The sequence below is a fragment of the Triticum urartu genome, chromosome 5A, assembly GCF_056163025.1.
Source record: "Triticum urartu cultivar PI428250 chromosome 5A, HENAU_Tu73, whole genome shotgun sequence".
NCBI lineage: Eukaryota > Viridiplantae > Streptophyta > Magnoliopsida > Poales > Poaceae > Triticum > Triticum urartu.
This window is the reverse complement of record NC_141877.1, coordinates 258,259,463-258,272,244: the sequence shown is the minus strand read 5'-3', so window position 1 is coordinate 258,272,244 and position 12,782 is coordinate 258,259,463.

Below are 12,782 nucleotides of genomic sequence, written 5' to 3'. Positions count from 1 at the left end.
AATAGATGCTCGGCAGCTCCTCGTATTCTTAGGAGCTGGAGTGACTCCGAACAAGGCCTTAAGTTCCCCTAAAATCACCCCACAAAGTGTACATAGGTTAACCAGGATCCTTCGATCTGATACAAGTAACAAAATCTGAGAGTCAATATTACTTTGTGTTCTGTCTCCCCCATCGAACGGCTAGGAGCTGGAGTGACTCCAAACAGGGCCTTAAGTTCCCCTAAAACCACCTCACAAAGTGTACACAGGTTAATCAGGATCCATCGATCTGATCCAAGTAACAAAATTTAAGAGTTAATATTACTTTGTGGTCCGCCTCCCCATCAAACGGTGCACAGGAAATGTTCTGCCACCGTCTACCAATTGCGCAATGGGTCCGTGATATCCCTTCCCACGATCCCTCCTCTCGGCCGCCCCCTTGCCAGTGCTCTCCTCTTCCGGCCTCTGTCCACGCACGCCGCTGCTGGTGCTCCATGTCTGTCGCAGGAGCCGGCTCATCTGACAAGGAGATTGGACGCCCCCGCTGCCGGCGCGCCATGTCTCCGCCGCAGGAGCCGCCTCATCTAACGAGGAGATTGAACGCCCCTGCCGCGAGCGCTCCATGTCTGCCGCAAGAGCCGCCTCATCTGACGAGGAGATTGGACGCCCCGCTGCCACTTTAGAAATCGATGAATTGCCGCCGCTGTTACTCCACATACGAGGATCGTGAGTACAATATTCAGCTACCACACATCGGGGGCGCAAGAATCAACACAAGATGATGTGATGCGGAGCATTCTACGGACATCACCATGTCAAGAGTCCGTTTGGCAAGTGACATGTGCGACATCTACTTCACATACATAAAGGTGAATCATCTCCTTTACACGTGCTCACTTGACCCCTTTGAGGATGGTATACTACTTGACATTCCTCTCGTGTGCATGCATAGGTATTGTCGGAGCTTCATGGATGACGAGGAGGAGTGCAAGCGCCAAGGAACACCTACACCATCCGCGAGGGAAGCATGGAAACGAAGATGGAAGAAGACGGAGCTGTAGAGTCTATAGTGGCCGGACGACCGGAAACCACCGGACGTCCGACACTACAGGGCCCGGACGGCCGAGCGCACCCGGATGTCTGACACATCCACACCCAACCGACCAGAAGGACGGATGCTGCCAACTACAGCGCCCGGATGACCGCCAACCTCCGGACGTCCGACAAGTCCCAGTCATCGGACGACCGACGTCTGATACGTCTCCAACATACCTATAATTTATGAAGTATTCATGCTGTTATATTATCATTCTAGGATGTTTTACAATCATTTTATAGCAACTTTATATCATTTTTTGGGACTAACCTATTGACATAGTGCCCAATGTCAGTTGCTGCTTTTTGCTTGTTTTTTACATCACAGAAAATCAATACCAAACGAAGTCCAAACACAGCGAAACTTTTTGAATAATGTTTATGGACCAGAAGACACAACTTGGGCCAAAGAAGTACAAGAGGGGTGCCCCGAGGGGGGCACAACCCACCTGGGCACGCCTGGGGGCCTAGGCGCGCCCTGGTGGGTTGTGCCCACCTCGGTGGCCTCTCGCACCGCCTCTTCTGTTGGGGAACGTAGTAATTTAAAAAAATTCCTACGCACACGCAGGATTATGGTGATGCATAGCAACGAGAGGGGAGAGTATGTCTACTTACCCTCGTAGACCGAAAGCGGAAGCGTTTATCAACGTGGTTGATGTAGTCGTACACCTTCACGATCCGTCCCGATCAAGTACCGAACGTACGGCACCTCCGTGTTCAGCACACGTTCAGCTCGATGACGTCCTCGCCTTCTCGATCCAGCAAGAGGGGCGAAGTAGTAGATGAGTTCCGGCAGCACGACGACGTGGTGACGGTGTTGGTGAAGAACAATCTTCGCAGGGCTTCGCCCAAGCGCTACGAAAACTATGAAGGAGGATAAACTAGAGGGGACGGGGTTGCCGGCACACGACTTGGTGTTTCTTGATGTGTCTTGGGTGCTAGCCCTATCCCTCTATTTATATGTTGAGACTTGGGGTCGAAACTTGGAGTAAAAGCCTCCACAAAGTCAGTTTCACCCAAAAGGCAAGAGTCCTTCTCGGACTCCAGGACCAGACGCCAGGGTTCCTGGCGTCTGGACCCAGACGCCAGGGCTGGACTCCGCAAAACTTCCTTTTGCGCTTTCCAAAAACCTTGTGGCTTTCCCCTTTGGCCAAAATAAAGTGTTCTCGTACCCAAACATTTCGGGAAAGATCCGAAACCCCTTCCGGTGAATTTCGGAACCCTTTCGGAGACCAAACACTATTATCCCATATATCAAACTTTATCTTCGGACCATTCCGGAGTTCCTCGTCATGTCAGTGATCTTATCCGGAACTCCGAACAACATTTGGTTACCAACATACATAACTCATAAATACTATATCGTCAACGAACGTTAAGCGTGCGGACCCTACGGGTTCGAGAACTATGTAGACATGACCGAGACACTTCTCTGGTCAATAACCAATAGCGGAACCTGGATGCCCATATTGGCTACTACATATTCTACGAAGATCTTTATCGGTCGAACCGCATAACAACATATGTTGTTCCCTTTGTCATCGGTATGTTACTTGCCCGAGATTCGATCGTCGGTATCTCAATACCTAGTTCAATCTCGTTACCGGCAAGTCTCTTTACTCGTTCCGTAATACATCATCCCACAACTAACTCATTAGTTACAATGCTTGCCAGGCTTATAGTGATGTGCATTACCGAGTGGGCCTAGAGATACCTCTCTGATGATCGGAGTGACAAATCCTAATCTCGAAATACGCCAACTCAACAAGTACCTTCGGAGACACCTGTAGAACACCTTTATAATCACCCAGTTACATTGTGACGTTTGGTAGCACACAAAATGTTCCTCCGATAAACGGGAGTTGCATAATCTCATAGTCATAGGAACATGTATAAGTCATGAAGAAAGCAATAGCAACATACTAAATGATCAAGTGCTAAGCTAACGGAATGGGTCAAGTCAATCATATCATTCTCCTAATGATGTGGTCCCGTTAATCAAATGACAACTCATGTCTATGGTTAGGAAACTTAACCATCTTTGATTAATGAGCTAGTCAAGTAGAGGCATACTAGTGACACTATGTTTGTCTATGTATTCACACATGTATTATGTTTTCGGTTAATACAATTCTAGCATGAATAATAAACATTTATCATGAAATAAGGAAATAAATAATAACTTTATTATTGCCTCTAGGGCATATTTCCTTTAGTCTCCCACTTGCACTAGAGTCAATAATCTAGTTCACATCGCCATGTGATTTAACACCAATAGTTCACATCACCATGTGATTAACACCCATAGTTCACATCGTCATGTGACCAACACCCAAAGGGTTTACTAGAGTCAATAATCTAGCTCACATTGCTGTGTGATTAACACCCCAAAAGTACTAAGGTGTGATCATGTTTTGCTTGTGAGAGAAGTTCAGTCTACGGGTCTGCCACATTCAGATCTGTATGTATTTTGCAAATTTCTATGTCAACAATGCTCTACACGGAGCTACTCTAGCTAATTGCTCCCACTTTTAAAATGTATCCAGATTGAGACTTAGAGTCATCTGGATCAGTGTCAAAATTTGCATCGACATAACCCTTTACGACGAACCTTTTGTCACCTCCATAATTGAGAAACATATCCTTATTCCACTAAGGATAATTTTGACCGCTATCCAGTGATCTACTCCTAGATCACTATTGTACTCCCTTGCTAAACTCAGTGTAGGGTATATAATAGATCTGGTACACAGCATGGCATACTTTATAGAAACTATGGCTGAGGCATATGGAATGACTTCCATTCTCTTTCTATCTTCTGTCGTGGTCGGGCTTTGAGTCTTACTCAATTTCACACCTTGTAACATAGGTAAGAACTCTTTCTTTGACTATTCTATTTTGAACTACTACAAAATCTTGTCAAGGTATGTACTCATTGAAAAAACTTATCAAGCGTTTTGATCTATCTCTATCGATCTTGATGCTCAATATGTAAGTAGCTTCACCAAGGTCTTTATTTGAAAAACTCCTTTCAAATACTCCTTTATGCTTTCCAGAAAATTCTACATTATTTCCGATCAACAATATGTCATTCACATATATTTATCAGAAATGATGTCGTGCTCCCACTCACTTTCTTGTAAATACAGGCTTCACCACAAGTCTGTATAAAACTATATGCTTTGATCAACTTATCAAAGCGTATATTTCAACTCTGAGATGCTTGCACCAGTCCATAGATGGATCGCTAGAGCTTGCACATTTTGTTAGCACCTTTAGGATTGACAAAACCTTCTAGTTGCATCATATACAACTCTTCTTTAAGAAATCCATTAAGGAATGTAGTTTTTGACATCCATTTGCCAGATTTCATAAAATGTGGCAATCTTCTAACATGATTCGGACAGACTTAAGCATCGCTACAAGTGAGAAAATCTCATCGTAGTCAACACCTTGAACTTTGTCAAAACCTTTTTCGACAAGTCTAGCTATGTAGATAGTAACACTACTATCAGCGTCAAAAACTACCACCAAACATGACAACAAAAGACATGGCAGGGATGCACACAAGATTCTTAACAAAAGACTAGCACTGAGCCACGGCCAATTCATCCATTATGAGGTTCAAACAAGCATGGCAAAAACGCAAATGCAAAACAGATTCCAGACTTAGTGAAATTAACACTAGTCTGAAATTTCAGATCACGAAGCCCTCTTCGGAGCAGCAAAACAACATGATACATTACCAGATTAAGACAAGTAAGAACATGGCATGGAGCTACTCAACAAGCTTAACAAAAGACCCAAAGTGACCTGGGGCCAAAAGGGTTCACAAAATATACTAACGGGCACACGAACATAGCTAAAACACAATCAGTTTTCAGACAGTGAAAACTGAGACATGCTGAAATATAACTCACGAAGGCATGTAAACGAGCTCGATGCACTCACCACGGTGCAAGTCATGGTAAGGCAGGCATACATCTAATAAGAAGGCACAAAATACAAGCTAGACATGGCAAGAACAATGGCATAGCACGCACGGATCAACTACAACAACGCCGGCAAAATCGCAAACGAGTTGACGATCTGCCCAGATTCATCACGAAGCAAAAGTAGAGCTCGATTGACTCAAGCTAGGGTGCTCCATAATTGCCAACAAAGACATGGATGGATAGAGCATAACATGATTAACAAAAGTCCTTTACTGATCATCCTCAAAAGAGGCACGGATCACTAGGAAACAAGCTGAACATATGGCATCATGAACTAAAATATCCCAGACTTAGTGAAAACAACTAAGTCTCTGAAAACAGATTTCCCGGGTGCCTCTCTTTGCGAGCTTGCACAAGTCACCACACACATCCTAAAAATGCATGGGTTGCACCTATGGAAAGAAGACAAAATGCTTAACAAAACATATGCAGGTCTCACAGGCATAGCATGCACACATTAATCATGGCAAAAATGACAAAAGTCTAAGATGAACTAGCAGATCTGACAATTAACTCACGAAGCCTCCTTCTAGCAGAATTTTGGGCATCAAGATGAACTCAAATGAAAATGATGCAATGGAATTAAATGATGTACTCGTCGAGGCGAACATTTTGATATATTGTACGTCCAAAACGGAGCTACGGATGCGGAGATATCATCGGTCAAAGAATGCATAAAAGATTAAGGGGGAGAGGAAAAAGTCAACCGTTAGGTTAAAACGGATCTCAGATCTGAGATGCACTGTAGCGGTGCGGCCTTCGAGGATCGCCGGACGGAGATGGGGATCGCCGGAACTTGGCCGGCCGGAGTTGAGGAAGCGGTCGCTGGGGCCGGATCCGACAAGACAATTCGACAGGTTAAAACAAGACCAGCAACACCGCCCGAATGTGCCGACAAATCCCGATAGGAGCTGCACATATCTCTTTCTCAGGGCACACTCAGATGAGCCAGACGTCGGGTAAGCCATCCCAGAGTTTCCCCTGGTAGCCTCGGACATCGCTCAGTGGGACCAACACTCAGAGGAGCACTGGCCCAGGGGGGGGGGGTTAAAATAAGATGACCCTTGAGTCTGCAGAACCCAAGGGAAAGAAAAGGCTAGGTGGCAAATGGTAAGACCAATGTTGGGAATTGCTGGAAAAGCTTTAATCAAGGTGAACTATCAAGGGGTTCCCATTATAACCCAACCGCGTAAGGAACGCAAAATCCGGGAACATAACACCGATATGACGGAAACTAGGGCGGCAAGAGTGGGACAAAACACTAGGCGAGAGGCCGAGCCTTCCACCCTTTACCAAATATATAGATGCATTAAGATAACATAGCAATATAATGATATCCCCAACAAGTAAATAAATGATGTTCCAACAAGGAACGGCCTCCAATCTTCACCTGCAACTAGCAACGCTATAAGAGGGGCTGAGCAAAGCGGTAACATAGCCAATCAACGGTTTGCTAGGACAATGTGGGTTTAGGAGGCTGACAAGCAAAAGGTAGGCATCGTAGCATTGGCATAGCAAGAGCGAGAAAACTAGCATAGCAAATATAGTAGTGATTTCGAGGGTATGATCATCTTGCCTGCACTGTTGTCAGAGTTGACTGGATCCTCACAAGCAAACTCAACGGGCTCCTCGGTAGCGAACTCGTCTCCTGGCTCTACCCAAACAAGACAAACAAGCAACAAGGATACAATCAACCACATGCAAGACCAAGCAATATGATGAAATGATGATATGCTATACTGAATGCGATGCGGGATGCAAAATGCAAGATATGACAGGAAATGCATGAACCTGGCCTCAACCTGGAATTCCAAGGGTGCCACTGGATAGAGGGGATGAAATCGCGTGAAAACGATATAAAGATCATTGGAATCGGAGTTACAGTTTGGAAATGGCAAGCATTTTAAGATATGACACCGGTCTGCGATTTACAGCAAGTAGGCATCTAAATGCAACGAAATGAACATGCTACAGCCACCAAACATGACAACAAAAGACATGGCAGGGATGCACACAAGATGCTTAACAAAAGACTAGCACTGAGCCACGACCAATTCATCCATTATGAGGTTCAAACAAGCATGACAAAAACGCAAATGCAAAACAGATTCCAGACTTAGTGAAATTAACACTAGTCTGAAATTTCAGATCACGAAGCCCTCTTCGGAGCAGCAAAACAACATGATACATGACCTGATTAAGACAAGTAAGAACATGGCATGGAGCTACTCAACAAGCTTAACAAAAGACCAAAGTGACCTGGGGCCAAAAGGGTTCAAAAAATATACTAACGGGCACACGAACATAGCTAAAACACAATCAGTTTTCAGACAGTGAAAACTGAGACATGCTGAAATATAACTCACGAAGGCATGTAAATGAGCTCGATGCACTCACCACGGTGCAAGTCATGGCAAGGAAGGCATACATCCATTAATAAGGCACAAAATACAAGCTAGACATGGCAAGAACAATGGCATAGCACGCACCGATCAACTACAACAACGCCGGCAAAATCGCAAACGAGTTGACGATCTGCCTAGATTCACCATGAAGCAAAAGTAGAGCTCGATTGACTCAAGCTAGGGTGCTCCATAATTGAAAAACAAGACATGGATGGATAGAGCATAACATGATTAACAAAACTCCTTTACTGATCATCCTCAAAAGAGGCACGGATCACTAGGAAACAAGCTGAACATATGGCATCATGAACTAAAATATCCCAGACTTAGTGAAAACAACTAAGTCTCTGAAAACAGATTTCCCGGGTGCCTCTCTTTGCGAGCTTGCACAAGTCACCACACACATCCTAAAAATGCATGGGTTGCACCTATGGAAAGAAGACAAAATGCTTAACAAAACATATGAAGGTCTCACAGGCATAGCATGCACACATTAATCATGGCAAAAATGACAAAAGTCTAAGATGAACTAGCAGATCTGACAATTAACTAACGAAGCCTCCTTCTAGCAGAATTTTGGGCATCAAGATGAACTCAAATGAAAATGATGCAATGGAATGAAATGATGTACTCGTCGATACGAACATTTTGATATATTGTACGTACAAAACGGAGCTACGGATGCGGAGATATCATCGGTCAAAGTATGCATAAAAGATTAAGGGGGAGAGGAAAAAGTCAACCGTTAGGTTAAAACGGATCTCAGATCTGAGATGCACTGTAGCGGTGTGGCCTTCGAGGATCGCCGGACGGAGATGGGGATTGCCGAAACTTGGCCGGCCGGAGTTGAGGAAGCGGTCGCTGGGGCCGGATCCGGCGACCTGGTTGGCGCACGGCGGCGGAGGACGTCGGGCGGGGCGGCGGCGAGGTGAGCTTCGGCTCGGGCGGCGGAGCAGCTTGAGGGCGAGGCGGCGGCTTGCCGGAGCGGAGCGGGGCGACCGGCGTTGATGGAGCACGGCGGCGCGGCCGGTCGGCTCGGGGAAAGAAGGACAGGCGGCGGAGGGCGGCGGACGGGCCGGCGCTGGGCCTGCGGGCCCGCGTCGGTGGGAGGAGGCGGCGATGTGGACCGGGGCGGCAGGGCGAATCACGACGTGACACGTGGCGGCGGCGGGCTATCCGGACATGCCCGCCTCGCGCGGTTTCGTCGGCGGCGGCGGGAGAGATGGATCTAGGGTTAGGGGTGGTAGAGACCCGGGATTTACGAGGGGGGTTGTATATATAGGCATAAGTAGAGCTAGGAGAGTCCAAATGAGGTGCGGTTTTCGGCCACGCGATCGTGATCGAACGCTCTAGGACATGGAGCAGAGTTTGGCGGGTTTTGGGTCAAATTGAAGGGGTGTTGGGCTGCAACACACACGAGGCCTTTTCGGTCCCTCGGTTAACCGTTGGAGTATCAAATGAAGTTCAAATGATACGAAACTTGACAGGCGGTCTACCGGTAGTAAACCAAGGCCGCTTGGCAAGTCTCGGTCCAATATGGAAATGTTTAATCCCCACACATGAAAGAAAGCTAGAAATGGCCACCGGAGGAGAACGAAGCGTCGGAATGCAAAACGGACAACGGGGAAAATGCTCGAATGCATGAGATGAACACGTATGCAAATGCAATGCACATGATGACATGATATGAGATGCATGAAAAGAAAACAACACACGGAGAAAAAGACCCGAACCCAAGGAATAAATATAACTTAACGCCGGAAACGACAAGAGTTGGAGTACAAATAGGGAAAGTTACATCCGGGGTGTTACATTAAGACACAACGAGACCACTGTAAAATCAACCGTGAATAGGCGGACCACTAGACGTCGAACCCCAATTTCATATCATACATCTGTCGGGAAAATATCCTAAGAGCTACTTGAATTCCCACCTATGAAACTCCTGAACCTTTCCGGTTATGCAATCAGGTGTTGGGGATACAGGGGAAGCATAATATCTCACCCAAATCTAGCAAATCCTACATCCAGCTGTATCCATCCTTCAACACATAACCAAGAAAACCTTCGGAAATCATCTACCTCAACCTTCGAAAAACATCCGTTATACAAATTATGGCGATACTCCCATACTCCCGCCCCAGTACTGGGTGGCGTCGAGGTTATCTCACCAACGAACTGCATAAAAGAGATTTTCGATGTCGGCGTACTAAACTCAGGTATTCCAGAATTGCAACGATAAAATTATGATGACAACACCTCAGAGCTCAACTCCCCAGGACACTTCCTCTAAGCCCCTGACAGGAGGCACCAAGACAATGTTCTCATCATAAAACCATCGGAACGATTCTAAGATACCCACGTGATCCTAATTTTTTTTAGTGAAATTGAGAAGAGAAGAGTCAAAACTCTACGATGCCTTACCAGAGCGATGAAGGAGACTGGGAAGTAAAAAGAATTCCTAACTCTCCGATATATAATTCCTAAAAGACACAACTCGGCCGCTAAAAACGATCAAGCAATGGGGCTCCTAAGGTCGGGGAAGGCTCTGATTACCAACTTATAACGCCCTCGATGCGACTATATCTCCCACGAGTCGAGGCACGACTTAGAGGCATAATCACATTGAAGGCATATGTCGCAAGTGAGGTAATCTTCACACAACCCATGTAATATAAAAAGGGAAGAGATTACATAGTTGGCTTACACTCGCCACTTCATGCAATTACATGAATAAAGCATTACATCATCCTAATACCATCAAGGCCCGACTACGGAGCCAGAATAAAAGAAGAACCCCAAATGTGGCAAAAGTCCCCGATCGACCCCAACTGGGCTCCACTACTGATCAACTAGAACGAAACAACACAAAGGACAAGATCTTCATCGAGCTCCTCCTGAGCTTGGTTGCGTCATCCGCACGGACTCATCGGCACCTGCAAGCTGGTTTTGGAAGTATCTATGAGCCACGGGGACTCAGCAATCTTGCACCCTCGCGATCAAGACTATTTAAGCTTATGGGTAAGGTAAAGGTATGAGGTGGAGCTGCAGCAAGCGTCTAGCATATATGGTGGCTAACATACGCAAATGAGAGAGAGAAGAGAAGGCAAAGCACGGTCGATAAAAGTATGATCAAGAAGTGATCCTAAAACAACCTACGTCAAGCATAACTCCAACAACCGTGTTCACTTCCCGGACCCCGCCGGAAAGAGACCATCACGGTTACACACGCGGTTGATTCATTTTAATTAAGGTCTACTTTAGGTTTTCTACAACCGGACGTTAACAAATTCCCATCTGCCCATAACCGTGGGCACGGCTTTCGAAAGTTCAAATCCCTGCAGGGGTGTCCCAACTTAGCCGATCACAAGCTCTCACGGTCAACGAAGGAATAGACCTCCTCCCGAGACGTTCCGATCAGACTCGGTATCCCGGTACAACAAGACATTTCGACAGGGTAAAACTAAACCGGCAACACTGCCCGAATGTGCCGACAAATCCCGATAGGAGCTGCACATATCTCTTTCTCAGGGCACACTCAGATGAGCGCTCCGTACAACTAAAACCAAACCTCGAGTTTCCCCGAGGGGGCGCTGCACAGGACTCTAGTTCGGACCAACACTCAGAGGAGCACTGGCCCGGGGGGGTTAGAATAAAGATGACCCTCGGGCTCGCGAAAACCCAAGGGAAGGTGGTAGGTTGTTAGTGCAAATGGTAAAACCAAGGTTGGGCATTGCTGGAGGAGCTTTACTTAAGGTGAACTGTCAAGGGGTTCCCATTATAGCCCAACCGCGTAAGGAACGCAAAATCCGGGAACATAACACCGATATGACGGAAACTAGGGCGGCAAGAGTGGAACAAAACACCAGGCATAAGGCTGAGGCTTCCACCCTTTACCAAGTATATAGATGCATTAATTAAATAAGATATATAGTGATATCCCAACAAGTAAAACAAGTTCCAAACAAGGAACAACATCTCCATGTTCCAACAAGGAACAACTCCAATCTTCACCTGCAACTAACAACACTATAAGAGGGGCTGAGCAAAGCGGTAACATAGCCAATCAACGGTTTGCTAGGACAAGGTGGGTTAGAGGCTTGGTTCAACAATATAGGAGGCATGATAAGCAAGTGGTAGGTATCGCAGCATAGGCATAGCAAAAGAGCGAGCATCTAGCAAGCATAGATAGAAGTGATTTCGAGGGTATGATCATCTTGCCTGAAGTCCCGCAAGGAAGAAGAACGAGTCCATGAAGAAGACAAACGCACGTAGACGAACGGGTCCTCACAAACGCGACGTTACCGGAACCAACCCGAAGAAGCAAACACCGAAAAAGAAGCACACAACATAGTAAACAACCAACACATGAACATGATATGACATGCGAGATGCGGGATGCGATGCATATGCAAGAATTGACAAGGAAGCATGAACCTGGCCTCAGCTTGGAAATCCAAGTGTGCCACTGGAAAGATGAGATGAAATCGCTTGAAAACGATATAAAGAACGCCGGAATCGGAGTTACGGTTTGGAAATGGCAAGCGATTCAAAAATGACACCGGTCTGCGATTTACAGCAAGTAGGCATCTAAATGCAACGAAATGAACATGCTATAGCACCCAAACATGACAACAAAATACATGGCAGGGATGCACACAATATTCTTAACAAAAGTCTATCACTGAGCTACGGCCAATTCACCCATTAACAGGTTCAAACAAGCATGTCAAAAATGCATATGACAAACAGATCTCAGACTTAGTGAAATTAACACTTGTCTGGAATTTCAGATCAGGTAGCCCTCTTCGAAGCAACAAAACTACATGCTACAGGACCTGAACATGGCAAAGTAAAGCATGGCATGGAGCTACTCAAAGAGCTTACAAAAGTCCCTTAGTGACCTTGAGCCAAAAGGGATCAGAAAATACAATTGCAAGCATGTGAACATAGCAAAAAAACAGAATCAGATCACAGACTTCGTGAAAACTGGCACATGCTGAAACATAACTCAAGTAGGCATGTTTACGAGCTCGATGCACTCAATACGGTGCAAGTCATGGCAATACAATCATACACCCATCAAGAAGGCACAAAATGCACTCTAGACATGGCAAGAACAATAGCATAGCATGCACGGATTAACTACAACATCACCGGCAAAATTGCAAACAAGTTGACAATCTGCCCAGATTCACAAAGTAGCAAAAGTAGAGCTCGATTGACTCAAGCTAGGGTGCTCCATAATTGCAAAAAAATACATGGATGGAAAGAGAACTACAAAATTAACAAAACATCCTTACTGATC